General features: G+C 44.9%; 1 protein-coding gene across 3 annotated transcripts in view; it reads right to left on the bottom strand.

Annotated features, from left to right (window-relative positions):
• Nucleotides 1-16,179, bottom strand: part of LOC144770790 (phospholipase A2 inhibitor and Ly6/PLAUR domain-containing protein-like) — a 299,505-nt gene that overhangs the window by 109,483 nt on the left and 173,843 nt on the right. The gene's annotated exons all lie outside the window — the stretch shown is intronic.

Below are 16,179 nucleotides of genomic sequence, written 5' to 3'. Positions count from 1 at the left end.
GCACTTTTGAACTGGGCCCAAGTCACAAAATCTCCCTTCGGTGCAGACCTATTGGACGCCCAAAAGGCGTTCGATAGAGTCGCATGGGGGTTTTTATGGAAAGTCCTTCGTTGGAAGGGGTTCTGCCCAGGGTTTATTCAAGCATTACAATCACTCTACATTGCTCCAGAAGCTACTCTGTTTATATCAGGCTCGGTCTCAAGGTCATTTAATATCAGCAGGGGCACCAGGAAGGGTTGTCCCTGCTCGCCCCTGCTGTTCGCTCTCTATATCGACCCTTTTATAAGCAAAATTGAGTGTTCCTCGAATATATCGTCAGTTAGGGTCAACATGTCGGAGTATAAGGTTCTGGCATACGCCGATGATATTATAGTATTAACTGGTGATGTATCTTCCTCATTCTCAGCTATTAAGAACTTAGCGGAACAGTATGGCCAGCTCTCTGGTTAGAAACTTAATGTCCGGAAAACCCAGGTTGTCCAATCAACTACTATGGGCCCCTCTGAAGCACCAGTGGTTCAAAATGTGCTGTATATAGGGATAAAAATTACAGCTGCAGTTGACAATATTCCAGATTAGAATATTTTGCCCATCATTTATTCAGTTAGTTCCACTTTGGTAAGATTAGATAACCTGCATTTATCCTTGTATGGTAGAGGGAATGTTTTAAAAATGCTGATCTTATCTAAGTTTTTATATTTATTTAGAACTATCCCACTTGAGTTTGCACAGTTAAGTCTCGCTCGTGCTGAAAGATGCTGCAACAGATTTCTATGGGGCTATCGTCAGCCTCGAATGGTGTCAAAGTGGATGCACCTTCCGTTGGATAGGGGCGAAGGTCTGTGCCAAACTTCTTCAGCATTTTGCTTTGCTGCTCTTCGGGGATAGGGTGGTACTTCCGCTTTCCTGCAGACCTTCTATTTTTGAGATCGGTTTAGGGGAAGACGCTAAGGGGATATTATTGTCGGTTCTGGAACCAAGTTACTACAAAAAGACTACGTTTAAGGTTATTATGTCAATGTTCTCAGTTTGGTGGAAGGTTCGTCGGAAATGGACAATTTTTAATATTAACTATTACACACCTTTTGCAGCAGCCAGATTGTTGCCCTCCATCTTCCAAGCTCAGATTACATTCAGGTGGAGGCTGCATGGAATAACGGTTTTAGGTGACCTAGCCTGGGAGGGGAAAATGGCTTCCTTTTTATTCCTAAAGGATAAGTTTAGCCTTGATACGCACACATTTTTTAAATATTTACAGATTCGAAGTTATTTAGATAAATTGACCCATCAAACCGTCACTCTCTTTGATAAGAATACACTTATGGAATTGATTCTGAGGAGGTCACAAATAGGGCTGTTATATCAAAATCTGCTCTCTGGTCTCCCAGATGACCTATCTTCTCAAAATATTAAATGGGAGAATAAGTTAGGCAAGGATATCTCTCAGGATTTAGAATGATCTAGTACCGTGCTAATTTCTGGTAGCCTAGGATCCCAAAGCTATATGGCTCTATTCGACCTTATACCCCGGCCAAAATTTCTAAATGGGGAGGTAGAGGGGGTCATAGCTGCTCAAGATGCGGCTTGGCAGCAGCCAACGATGTGCATATGTTCTTCACTTGACCTAAACTCGGCTCATTTCTTCAAGACGTCCAATTATTTATCATATTTAAGTCTCAATATCCCGGTTGTCCTATCCCCTGAGCTAGTAATATTTGGCTGCGAGACTGACTGTTTGTCTGTGAGACCTAGGTATGCTTCTGCTTTGTTATTTATTGCCATGTCTTTAATACGGCTCTGCATCACCTCAGAATGGATTTGCCCGGATGCCCCCACTTTTGTAAACTGAAGAGCCAGGATCCTCGCTCTCCATAATTTAGAATCAGCTGTTTTTCAGAGGGGGGGTAGGAGGAGGTGTGAGCTGGGCCAGAAAATTTGGGCTCCAGTAGAAGAATGGCTTAGAAATTGACAATTGTCTGTATTGGCTCATGTTATCCAATTGTATTTATTGGTCTTGACTTTGTATATGAACTTTATTTGACCCATGTTCTCCCTCCCCTCCCCTTGCCTGCTCTGATGCTTTTGTTTCTGCCTGTTTTCTCTCCTTTCTTTCTTTTGTTTCTTTTTTACCTTTGTTTAAACCTTTAATAGTTTTAATTTGTAGCCATGATTAAAGGATATGTTGTTATTTATCTGTCTTGCTTTTAAGCTTGAATAAAATTTTTATAAAAAAATAAATAAAAAAAAGCATACAATATTCCCTCATTCCCTCTAATTGTTTTCCTCTGTGTGCGGCAGTGTAATGCCTCTGTGAGCTGCAGCCATTGCTATGTGCGCCAAGAACTGGGCCACGCATATGGGCGCAGCAACAAATATCAGTGCAAACATCACTCCAAACTTTTGCTTAAAAAATGAAAATGCGGTGCATTCCACAAATACAGTGCCGCATGATGGGTCTTCAGGCAGGATTACAATTTACATACACACACCGTGATATGAATTGTACACTTCAGCTTTAGAAAAGCACAGGAGTCTAACGGTGTTACCAATATAAGATTTCACTAAAGATTCCCAACTAGAGCTCTGTTCATATAGTAGGGAAATGTTGGGAGCCTACACAAGATCGCATACCTGGGGATACATGCAGGGGCGGCAAATGTTATGCCCCCCTGTGTGCAGGCACCCCCAGTTTCTGCAGGGCATGTACTTGGCAGTCGATGCCTTGCAGTAATTTGTTTTGACGCTCCCATATCGGTGCCTTTTTAGGTACCACCGTGGGACAGGCAGCACTTTGAGATCTGCATGGTGCACATTTTTTGCAGAAGGTATATTAACCTCACCTCTACATTAAAACTTGCATTAGTGAAAAGTCTGAGAGTAATCCTGACATTTATTATTGCATGACAATTGCTGGAGGCAAGGAACATTGCAGAAGGTGCTTTTAAAACAATAATATACCTGCAAACACGGCATTCACCCCCGAACACCTCCCAAAGTCAGCCGCAGGTAAAGTGACAGCGGTCACACTGCCCTAGAGCTGGCCCTGGCACTGTGGCTGAGCCCAATTAACCAAAGAAATTTAGTAAGTCTACCAGGGACATATTAAGGATTTTAGGGGCCCTGGGCCAAACTTACTTAGAAAAGGCTTGAATTTATGATTGCATTTCAGCTCTTTCATGCCCGCTTAGGCCAGGTCACTGACAGTATACAGGCGCAATTGTCAGTTTCTAAATGTGTTTACATCTAATGTTCAGAGATAATGATGTGTGTTATCAATATTGTAACACATCAGCAATTCCCTAATATTATTGCAAATAATATCTGTGATGCACTCCCATTTCTCAAATGTTTGGTCTTATTGCGATCTAAAAGAAACCATTTTATGGATGTTGCATGAAAAATAAAAATTTCTCTGCAGAATGGATATAGTAGACTTTGACATATCACCCAACTTAAAAATAAATTGAGGAATAATGGTATTCAAAACAATTGGTTTAGTAATTATTCAAGGTCATCACGGCAAGACTATCAGGAGGCTCCCCTGAAAGGCTGAGACCCTGGGCCAGAGCCCATTTTGGCTATGCCTTAAATCGTCTCTGACGTCTCAGCCATGCCAAGAAGTACCAAGCATGAGGCGTTAGACTAGCGCATTTCAGTACGGTGGTCCGCATCACGGCACTGAAATGCAAAGTCACGCATAATTGAGGGTCCTCAGGAACACTAGTAATAATGCACTAATACTGACTGATTGATTTTCACTGACTAACTTTAACTCCTGTGCTTATTTTAAAGGACTGACTCCTGTGCACTCATTTCAGTTTTCCACTAACTCCTCCCTCCAAGCAAAACAAAGCTGAGTCAGAATCATAACTTTCACTAGATGTGAGTGGTGCTAGGCAGTGGGTGTGCATTGACTTTAGTGCTGCAAGAGGGGGCAAAGTAATAATATCTGATGGCTGGAGCAGGTACGTGGACACCCTGACCAAGCGTTTCAAAGGCAACCTGGTGGTAAGTTCCGAGTGACTGAGGGGGGATACGGGGAATGGTACGGGATCATGTTCATTGCCGCTGGGCAAGTATGACTTGATGGAATGGTTGAGCCGCCTATCGCCGAGGAGTCAAGTGTGCGACAGACGGGTTGAATATGTGAATGTTAGCCGAGCGCCTCCTTTGCCTGTGTCACACCGCGTCTACTAGGCCTCTTGTGGATTAGAATATGCTGGGCAAGTATGACTTGATGGAATGGTGGAGCCGCCTATCGCCGTGGAGTCAAGTGTGCGACAGACGGGTTGAATATGTCAATGTTAGCCGTGCGCCTCCTTTGCCTGTGTCACACCGCGTCTACTAGGCCTCTTGTGGATTAGAATGTCTGCTTTCTACAAGAGGGCAAATTGGCATATAATTGACAGAGCCGAGCCGGACATCCTGGTTGGGTGTTTGGTTTCCACATTTAGAAACATACCGGCTGTTTTTTACAGTTTTCTGGAGAGGCCAAAGTTTGTTCCCGTGCAGCTGCTACTGAGCCATAGATTCATGCTTGGGAAGGCTTTTGCCAATGGAGTCGTTACGGTGAAGCAGCCATACCATTTGCTGCTCCTTGAGAGTCGCCTCCCAAAATAAGTAGTGCCTTGGTGAGGCATTTCTCTCACTGCTTCAAAATATACTTTCAATCAATCAATCATGACACTTATAAAGCGCATTACATACCCCTGAGGGTTTCAAGGAGCTGGGGTGGGGGGTGCTGCTAGTGATCAAAAAGCCAGGTTTTGAGGAGTCTTCTGAAGGACAGTAGGTCTTGGGTCTGCCGTAGGTTGGTGGGGAGGGTGTTCCAGGTCTTGGCAGCGAGGTGGGAGAAGGATCTGTCATCTGTGGGCGTTCATCGGATGTGGGGAACTGTGGTTAGTTTGAGGCTGGCGGAGCAGAGCAGGCGGGTGGAGGAGTGGAAGTTGAGTCGTCTGTTGAGGTATGCTAGGCCGGTCTTATGGAGAGCTTTGTGTGTGTGGTTGAGGAGTTTGAAGGTTATCCTCTTGTTGACGGGGAACCAGTACAGGTCTCTCAGGTGGGGTGTGATGTGGTTGTGGCGGGGATGTCGGGGATCAGACGTTCTGAGACGTTCTGGATGCGATGCAATCGTCTCTGGAGCCTGGCTGACATTCCTGCGTAGAGGGCGTTTCCGTAGTCCAGCCTGCTGGTGACAAGGGCCTGGGTGACTTTTCTTCTCGTCTCGGTGGGGATCCACTTGAAGATCCTGCGGAGCATTTGGAGGGTGTTGAAACAGGATAAGGAGACAGCGTTGACCTGTTTAGTCATGGAGAGGATGGAGTCTAGGATGACCCGCTAGGTTGTGTGCGTGGTCGGTGGGTGTCAGGGCTGTTCCTAGGGTTGTCGGCCACCAGGAGTCATCCCATGCTGAAGGGGTGGAGCAGAGGATGAGGACCTCCATCTTGTCCAAGATCAGCTTCAGTCGGCTGTTCCTCATCCATTCTGTGACAGCCTTCATTAATTTGTGGAGGTTGGTTTTGGAGGTGTGAGGGTGATGATCAGCTGGGTGTCGTCGGCATAGGAGATGATGTTGAGATCGTGTTGTCGGGTGATATGGGCGAGGTGAGCCCTGGGGTACAGTTGACCATTCCATGGTGCAGAGCAAGTCCATGAGAAGCTACACAGGCAAGGGCAACACAGCAAGACCAGTGGGCAGACCAAGCTGCAGAGTATGTCCATGAGAAGCTGCACTGGCAAGGGGCACACAGCAGTGAATGACAAGGCCAGTGGGCAGGACAAAGTGCAGAGTGAGGGCATGAGAATCTACATAGGCAAGGGGCACACAGCAGTTAATGACCAGGCCAGTGGGCAGGACAACGTGCAGAGTACATCCATGAGAAGCTGCACAGGCAAGGGGCACACAGCAGTGAGTGACAAGGCCAGTGTGCAGGACAAAGTGCAGAGTGAGTACCTGAGCAGCTGCACAGGCAAGGGAAACACAGCAAGGCCAGTGGCCAGTCCGCGGTGCAAAGCATGTCCATGAGAAGCTGCATAGGCAAGGGCAAAACAGCAAGGCCAGTGGCCAGTCCAAGCTGCAGAGTATGTCCATGAGAAGCTGCACTGGCAAGGGGCACACAGCAGCAAATGGCATGGCCAGTGGGCAGGACAAATTGCAGAGTATGTCATTGAGAAGCTGCACAGTCAAGGGGCACACAGCAGTGAATGCCAAGGCCAGTGGGCAGGACAAAGTGCAGAGTATGTCCATGAGAAGCTGCATAGGCATGGGACACACAGAAGTGAGTGACAAGGCCAGTGGGCAGGACAACGTGCAGAGTATTAGCCACATGGTGACACTGTCTTTCCAGGAATGCCACGTACTTGACGCATGGAAAACAGCTCAGGTTATTCCTCTAAAAAAAGAAACCCAATATCCATATCTCTCAACTCCAAAATCTTCGCCCCATCTCCCTTCTTCCCTTCTGTTAAAAAATCATAGAAAAGGTGGTTAACAGGCAGCTCATGGAATATCTTGAGGAGAAAGCCCTCCTCCATCCCTCACAATCGGGATTTAGAACCGGTTACTCTACTGAGTCAGCCGTTCTCTATTCCACTGAGTGCCTTAGACAGATAGTGGATGAAGGAGAGACAGCAGCGTTGGTTTTATTAGATCTGAGTGCAGCTTTTGACACCGTGCTGCACACAACGCTGCTGTCTCGTCTTTCTGATATGGGGGTGGCAGGATCAGCTTATGCCTGCCTACGATCCTTCCTGGCCAATAGAAGCTTTCAGATGCACTGCCCACCCTTCAAATCTTCCCTCAGGAAAGTGAGCCATGGGGTTCCCCAGGGCTCGAGCTTGAGCCCTACCTTGTTTAATATCTATATGGAACCCCTGGCTCACGTAGTGGAGGCATTTGGGGTGGGCATTGTTAGCTATGCTGATGACACCCAATTGATGTTCAAGCTTATGCCCGACCACAGAGAAGATGCCACTAACTTTTCTAACTGTCTGTCTTCAGTGGCATCATGGATGAACAACAACTGCCTGCGCCTTAATGGCGAAAAAACAGATCTGCTGGTGGTTGGGAAAGTAGCATCAGCATGGTCTCACAGGTGGTGGCCCACTGAATTTGGCAGCCCTCCCATTCCTGTGGATTCGGTAAGAAATCTTGGCGTATTGCTTGACTCAGACCTCTCCTATAAGTCCCACGTCAGCAAGATGACTGGTAGGTGCTTCAGCATACTGAGGGTCCTTCGGAAGGTTTTAGATCTCCTCCCTATTGGAGCCAGAAAGACTATTGTCCATGCCCTGGTGACCCCTCACCTTGATTATGGGAATGCTCTGCTTATAGGTCTGAGTAAGAAAGGCCTTCACCAACTTCAGTGCGTTCAGAACGCCGCCGCACGCCTTGTGCTCGGGGTTTCTCGCAGAGCTTCTGGGAAGACCGCTCTGGCCAAGCTCCATTGGCTCCCAGTCAGGGAGTGGATTAAATTTAAAGCCCTTTGTTTTGCGCACCGCATTGCCCAGGGCAAAGGCCCAGGCTACTTAAAGAATCTCCTCATTGTACATCGCCCTATTATGAATTTGAGATCGTCCGGCGCGATGTTGTTTAAACTTCCCCGTATCACCAGAGCCAGGATGGGTGGCCGTTCCTTTAGGTACTTGGCCTCTAAACAGTGGAATTAACTCCCGCTCCACCTCCGAATGGCACCCTCCGAATCTAGATTCCGGGGGAAACTCAAAACGTTTCTGTTCCCTATCACGTAAACCTTCCCTCTCTTTGGCTTGTTAATATCTGCCTCCTGAAATCTAGCAGCAGTTAGCGCGGCGACACACTGTTTTTTGTGTAGCCAGGCGCTTTACAAATGGCTTATTATTATTATTATTATGTCCATGAGAAGCTGCACATGCAAGGGCAAAACAGCAAGGCCAGTGGGCAGGACAAAGTGCAGAGTGAGTACATGAGAATCTGCACTGGTAAGGGGCACACAGCAGTGAGTTACAAGGAAAGTGGGCAGGTCAAAGTGCATAGTGAGTACTTGAGAAGGTGCACAGGCAAGGGGCACTCAGCAGTGAATGCAAAGTGCAGAGTATGTCCATGACCCGTACTGGGACGGGTCCAGGATGCTGTTATCCTTGAGGAAGCGGGTCAGTTGTTTGTTGATGATTTTCTCAGTGACCTTCGCCGGGAACGGGAGCTGGGAGATGGGTCGGACGTTCTTGAGGTCCTTGGGGTCCGCCTTGGGTTTCTTGAGTGAGGCGTTGATCTCGGCCTGCTTCCAGCTTTCCGGGAAGGTTGCTGTCTTGAAGGAGATGTTGATTACTTTTCAGAGATGGGGTGCGATGGCTGTGCTGGCTTTGTTGAAGATGTAATGAGGGCATGGGCATGGGGCTACTTTCAGTTATTAACAGCACCAGTGTGCCCCCCTGGTGCCGGTCAAATTAATTTCAGCACCAGAGCATTAATTCAGGAGAGCTACTGGTCTGGTCAGTGCCAGTGGTTTGTAGTTCTGTCTGAGAGCCTGTGGCTGCAGGGCTGTATTGGTTACATGATGTTTTTAACAGTACAATCAGGTTAGCTTGGTTAGTGCCCTACCAATTTTGAGGGATTGCTCAGGGGCGCTACTAGACCTGTACTTCGGGGGGGGGGCTGCCGCTCCCAGACAGTGCTGGCCCTACCACTGGTTGCACATGGTGCAACAGTCTTTTTTTGTGCCCTCTCCGCCATTTCCTCCTTCTCCATGTATTCCCTCACTACTACTCACCAACAAAGCACCTCATCTCTCTATAGCACCTTTCTGACCAACATTTCATTTTTCATAGCACTAGTGATAGTTTATTCACACTCAGTTCTGTGGTCTGCATGGTACACATTCTTTGTAGCAGGCACATTAACCCTCTGTGCTGTGTGGGTGGTAGGAGTGCCCATGTGAGTGCATGATGAGCAATGCGACAGTGTAAGAGTAGGGTATAAGGAGGGACTGTAGGGTGAGTGAGGTGACCATGGGAATTTGGGTGCGGATGTAAGTGCAGAGTGGGACGAATGAATGAATGGTTAGTGATGGGCTAGTTTGAGGGAGATTGTAGATTGAGCACTAAGGGGGACAGGTGAATGAAGTGTCACATGAGTACAGGTTGAGTAGTGTGCTTGTGTGATCTCAGGGTGAGGCACAGGGTGAACAGCGCATGTGCACTGTGAGTGCAGAGTGAGCGGGTGAATGGTGTGAGTGCATGATCGATGTGAGTGCATTGTGATCGCTGTGACTGCAGGGTGATCATGAAAGTGAAGAGTGATAATGAGTAGTGAGTTGTCTGAACACATGTTGCATTCCCAGACACTTGAAGTAACTCAGCTTGTTATTGACAGTGGCATAGGGTTTCAGATACAAGTCAAACTGTTGCTATTATGGCGTTAATATGGGATCGAGGGTGGAGGAAATAAATAATGTGCTGCTCCTGCAACAAACTTCCAGTCTTATGATTAGGGTTGCCAAGTCATTATTTTGATGTCCAGAGCGTACAAAAATAAACAGTCACCTAAAGCCATGTTTTAGCACTTATGTATGTATAGGAACTACACTGCATGGCGCCCCCCATTGGGCGCCATGTAGTATAGTTCCCATATTCCCAATAGGCTCTGCACATTGGAATAATATACACTATAGATTTTACAGAGTATACTAAACTTAATTGTGTGTGCCAGCTAGCTCAGAGGTTGTCAGAAACGAATCCCTTCTTGTGTATTTGAGAAAGTTTCTCGTGACTTCTAAGCTATCTGGCACGCAGAATTAAGTTTAGTATACTCGATAGAGACTGTCCTCAGTCCGATGTCAAATCTATGGTGTATATTATTCCAATGCGCAGAGCCTAATGGGAATATAGGAACAATACTACACTACAAGCAGTCAAACGTATACGAGGATTGGAAGAAGCAAAGTACATGGGTGGGGGCTACATGGGAGCTGAGTGACTCTGGCACTAGAACTTGTCTGATATTCCCCAGGGGAAAATGTGGGATGGGATAGGGATGCTCTCATCTCCATCAAGCATCTTTTTCATTGGTGCTTCACTCTCCGGCTGACCAATAGTATAACGGTTACAATAAACATAAACAAAATCCAAGCCCATTTTTTTATGCACATGGGTTAGAAAAACAGTTAGTGGTGAAAACAAAGGTGTTACAAAAGACAATAAAAGACTTGGTAAGTATCTTTTCACTTGTGAATTTTAATTATAAAATAAATACAGTATGAAACAAAAAAAACATGTGTGTAAATATGCAAATGGCCTTTAAAGACCTGTGAAAAACACGGGCATGCCAGTGATAAGACTCCATACACTGCCCAGCCGGGCCCACAACACTATCTGTTTTTCTCTATTCACAAATGAAATGTAGCAAGTCTACAAGCACAAAGTGCTTGCAGACTTTCTACCTTCAATTTGTTAATAGGGCACAGCTGCAGGTCAGATTGTGTGTCTTTGTTAAAGTAATCATGTTTATGGAGCGCATGACGGGCGCTGTGATTAACATGATTACTTACAGAAAGGCACACAATGAGACCGTTTGTGCACCGTACACATTTTAAAAGTGGCGGCGCAAAGGTCCTCTGTTGCCTGTGGCCGCTTTACATTTTTAAATGCGCACTACGGGATACATAGGTGCATGCGCGCCCAGGCGCGGACTATAGAGGGAACAGTAGTTGCATATATAATTTTTCTCCTGCTGTAATAATTACTGTCATACAGGAGGAAAAGTTCTTCATTATGTGCAGTGGTTAGGTGTCCTGGAATGTACATGTATAGGTATCTTCTAGGAGCAGCATGGGTTTGTGCTGTGTCTTTTCTGGTGACTGCTATTAATTGTTTTATATTGGGTATTAGTTGTCCTTTTATGTGCACAGGAACTTAAGGTAGTACTTTTGTTTATCATTTCTGTGACTTACTGAGAATTAGTGCTTGCTTCTCTGAGATAATTGTAGGCTTTAAGGGGCTGATTATGATGGCGGAAGGACCGCCATTGAACGGATATTTACCACGGGCGGACACAAAGACCGCCCGCCACCAGCAATCATCCCAATTGCCTGGTGGACGGTCCAGGGAGCCCAAAACAGTGGTGGTGCCTAGCAGGCACCGTCCACAGCTTAGTATGCCAGCTTTAACTGGCCTTTCCATGGCGGCCAAAGGCATACTGTGTTTTGGCACGGGGCCCATTGCGGGCCCTGGGGGGTCAGGACAGTGGGTGGCTGCACTTGGGGGGTACCTACGGTACCCCCCTACATTGCCTTGCTCAAGTTGGCAGGCACTGCGCTGTGCCTACCACGTTGTGCATCGCAATGCAAAAGATGGTATTTTAACATTGCGTACGGTGCTGCAGCCAGCAGCACTGTTCACAATGTTAACCTACCAGGATGCACCCGCCAGTGTGGTGGGCGCATCCTAATATGACGGGCGGGACTGGTGCACCTATGGCAGACGGTGCCAGCTTCGCAGGGATGGAAGGCAGACGTAAGTCCGCCTTCCATCCTAATAGGCCCCTATGTTGGTGATTCTGTTTCCTAACATTAATAACAATATCATTTTTAGTGGTGACCTCCCCAAAAAGTATTTATATAATATTTGGGACATTTTCAATTCATATTTTCACTGGTTATGCTTTTCATGTGTGTCCTATGTCATGTAACTTTTCCGGGCTGTGATGTATATGGCTCTTTCTGCTATTTTCTCTTACAATGGTAGAGGTATGAAAATATTACTTTGTGTCAACAATGTTATTTTACTTATTACCAACATAAAAAAAAGTATATTTGTTTTTTACATTCAATTGTTAAATGTTTTAACGTGCATTTTCTTGTTTTTAGTTTCTGTTGAGTTCAATTGAGATGCCGGTCAGGTGGGGCCTATTTCCCTGTTCGATTGAAAGTGTTTAATACACATTTCTCTTTACTTTTGGGATCGGTTTGTTGTTAGTTTTAATTTTAAGTTTGAATTTTAAGCTTTTAGTGTTGGTGTTTGGTGTGTGTTTTATTACAATTACTCACTTTTAAGGTTTATTTCCTGAGGTTCATATTTTAAAGTTGCAGCTGTTGGGTCAGCAGGATAGTGTTATTTCAAGTGTTAGCTAAAGTTTGTGGATATAAATGAAAATAAAGGCATTAACTATGTATATTAATTAAAATGTAAAGCAATAGTTTGTTAGTTTATATTGCTTAAAGGTTTGTAATTAGTTTTCTGATGTGTCACTCCTGGGAATTCCATTACAAATCTGGTAGAGTGTTAATCTCTTGCAGTTGTATCATTTTAGTTGCAAAATGTAGCTGTTGTTTGTGCTACTTTTATAGATGTATAATATTTATGTAAAGATTTACATTGGTTATTTTTTTTATATTGAATTGTACAATGTGTTTTAATGACCTCGCCCCCTCCAATTTGATACATTAGAGCAGAGGTCTTCAAACTTTTTTACTCTGAGCCCCCCCTAAGCAAAATGTTTTGAGGTCGGGCCCCCCTCCAAAACTTTATGGGAAGGATTGGGGGAGCGGGAGGGACATAGCTGCGTGCAGGGAGCGGGCTTATGAGATGATTTCAGGAATACTTTTTCTATAGCTTATGAACCGCCCCAAATATGAGACGTATAAAACAGCAAATGCATCAAACAAAAACAGATATCCCAAACAAGCTACTCCCTATAATTGGGGTGTTGTGAGCCCCTCATACTCTTTGACCCAATGCAACAATACCTGCTGCACTAATGATAACTGCAGTCCTGAGTAGCAGGCTATCTCCTCTGCCTCTTTTACCTCGTCCCCACCATGATGGATCATCACCTCTGTCCTAATGCTTGAAAGAACAATAGGCTCTGATGCCCCTTTTTTTAAAGGTAGTAGTCATACTTGTGATGCAGTGGGCCCCCCAAATTCCTGCTCCCAGTCTTGCTGCATCTGCTCCTTTATGATAAACAGCAGTGGCCACTTACACACTTGGCAGCAGTACCAGCTTCACTAATGATTGACCCTTTAAAAAAAAAAACAATTATATTGTCACCTTCTTTGGGGTATCTCTCTGAAGAAGCAGTCTCTGGCCATTTGTAAACATAAAAATGAGTCTGAATACAGTGCTCCTTATTTTGGGCCTTCTCTTTGACAATATCTTTGAACCTTGCTGCTTTCCAAGACCATTTCTGTGAGGCCCCAAGGATCGAGAGGATTAGGGCTCGGCATCTGAATGCAACCCTGCTGGCCTTCTACCTGCCATCCCATGGACTCGGCTTTCACAAAAAAACTTCCCCCGAATGGTTAATACTGACTTTGAGATGCCTGTGCCTGAAAGTGTGTGGCGGTAGTGCAGAAAGTTAAAAAAGAAACCGGCCTTCTTACCAGCCATTAATTGATTGAGTAACTTAAAAACAGGGCCACTGGAATTATGAGTTTCTGCAGTAGCTGCTTTTTCCACATAAGTATCAGTTTAGTGCATTTGCAACATGTTCCGGAGCAGTGGAAGGCCCTCTGCAAAGATTGACTGGTAATCTTGTAGTTGCTTTCTGCTGCATTTGGGTGTTAAACTGGTTCTAATGAGGTGAAAAATTTCCCTTGAAGGCGTTACCGTGAGTTAAAATGACAAAATAATGAAGTAATGATAACCACACAATGTGGCGCATTGTGCCACATAATTTAGTCAAACCTGCCACATAATGTTGTCCTCTTCTGCTGAATAATTTCAGTGGATCTGCTTAAAGCTTTATGGTGGCAAAGATCTATTCTTTTCAAGATGTAATGTAAAGGAGTTATCAGCTGGTATCTGGAATAGTGGAGACACTTACAAAAATGTCTGCATTAGATTGATTACTTATTACTAAAAAGTATATTTTGTAAGAACTTGTTTTATCTCAATCACTGCATCATTTTGCAGCAGCCTAGCTTAGAGTATGTAAATACTGTTTTAAAATAATGACTTACATATTCACAGTGCTTTCTGCTACAGTCTGGGACCTTATAGCACTATAAACAGGGCCATTGGAATAATGCGGCTGGAGAAGGCCAAATTATGCAGCATGGTTGACAATTCTGTAGCAAGCAAAGGCGAATTATGCTGCATATTTTGTGAGAGCATAACTGCACTATTTTGCAATTTTTACACTTGTTAACATTGTCCTGGCCTTTAATGCCCCTCATAAGTACCACATTAACACCCACATATAGCAATACGCAACAGAAAGGTGACCAGTCTACCTTTAGAAAGGGCCTTCCACTGTGAGGTAACATGTGTTGCTGCATTTTTAAATCTGCAAATTATGCTGCAGATGATGGATTATGTAATTAACAACAAGGGGTGGTGATGGACAGAGTCTCTGAATTAAGCAGAAAACTCTCACCCAGTCAAGAGATCAGGGCTAGATCCAACACCGTTTTTTAGCTCACTGCATCATCCCAGTTTCAGAACCTGGCTGTATGCAAATTAGTCTGTTCCTGTCCCAGTGCATGATGGGAACAGGGCAAACCAAACTACAAAGCCAATTCTTACACTGGAAAGGAAACAAGCTACCGGGGACCGGTTTCTGGCATTTCAGCCTCTTCGGCCCGGCTTGCTTGAATCCTGATGGTGCAGTGAGCAAGGGACTCATGTCTGAGCATACCCTTCCACGCTTAGGGTGGACAAAATAATTAACAACAAGGGGTGGTGATGGACAGAGTCTCTGAATTAAGCAGAAAACTCTCACCCAGTCAAGAGATCAGGGCTAGATCCAACACCGTTTTTTAGCTCACTGCATCATCCCAGTGTCAGAACCTGGCTGTATGCAAATTAGTCTGTTCCTGTCCCAGTGCATGATGGGAACAGGGCAAACCAAACTACAAAGCCAATTCTTACACTGGAAAGGAAACAAGCTACCGGGGACCGGTTTCTGGCATTTCAGCCTCTTCGGCCCGGCTTGCTTGAATCCTGATGGTGCAGTGAGCAAGGGACTCATGTCTGAGCATACCCTTCCACGCTTAGGATGATGGATTATGTGACACATGCGGGAACACCCTAACTATGTGCTGAGAGTGCAGGGTCAGTGTGAAAGTGAAGGGTGAGAATGAGCACTGAGTTGTCTGAATGCAGGGTGAATTCCCAGACACTTCAAGTTAATCAGCATGTTATTGATGTGGTGTAGGGTTTCAGATATAAGTTAAACTATTGCTAATATGGAATTAATCAGGGAATCGAGGGTGAAATAAATAATGTGTTGATCCCGCAACAAACTACCAGTCTTCTGATTAGGGTTGCCAGCTCATTATTTTGATGTTGCAGACATTACAAAGATAAACATTCACCTAAAGCCCTATTTTCAGCACTTATCTGTGCGCTCTTTTAAAAGCAAATATAAAGCACTTTTAAATGTGTTCTAGGGCTGCCTGAATGATTCATATCTGAAAATGAAAGGAACAGACAGAAAGTCACTTTACAAATGAATACATTCTTTGTTATTTAAGACCATATTTAGTGTCAAAGTAGGGTCTTTGCAGGCTCTCTAAACATACAAGGCTAGCATTTTTGTACTTCTTTTCATGAAATGCATTTCCTCCCTACAGCAGTAAATTTATAATACAATTGTAAGGAATAGGCAGAGTCGGGGCCCAGGAAAAAGAAAAAAAAACTAAGCTTCGGTAACCAGTTCCTGAAGGTATTTAAATGGTCTTTATGGACCTGTGAAATACTCGGTTGTGCCGGAGTCTTAATAAGACTCCAGACACTACGTCGAGCCCCCACTGACCTCTGGCCCCACAGCCAATCTGAGGGCTTTGGAGTAAATGAAGACAGCCTGGAAATACAGCAGATAAACATCGCTGCACTTCCAGGCGTCTACATTTACATGTGCTTGCAGAGGCCTTTGCGCCCCTCTGGGAACCCATCCACGCCCCCCCTAGGGGGGCGAGCCCCACAGTTTGAAGAACTGTGCATTAGAGGGTTTGTGACCACCAAAACACTTTTGTGAAAGTACTAAACTCGTTTTACGATTCAGAAAAAGGTCTTCCTGAATTCTTTAATGGGTTTAAGACACCTAATCACAATCTGAAAGGGGTATTTTAAAAGAAATTCCTTATAGTATGTATTAATGTTTTGCATCTGAAATCTAGTCATCATCCTCATCAAATTACTTAATTCGGTATACAGCAATATCATAAAAGTGCAAAAATGAATTTAAAAGACAACAGTGTTTGT

The sequence above is a fragment of the Lissotriton helveticus genome, chromosome 7 (genome assembly GCF_964261635.1).
Source record: "Lissotriton helveticus chromosome 7, aLisHel1.1, whole genome shotgun sequence".
In the NCBI taxonomy this organism is placed as follows: domain Eukaryota; kingdom Metazoa; phylum Chordata; class Amphibia; order Caudata; family Salamandridae; genus Lissotriton; species Lissotriton helveticus.
The sequence above is the reverse complement of the archived record's forward strand: the minus strand, read 5'-3'. Positions and strand labels throughout refer to the sequence as shown.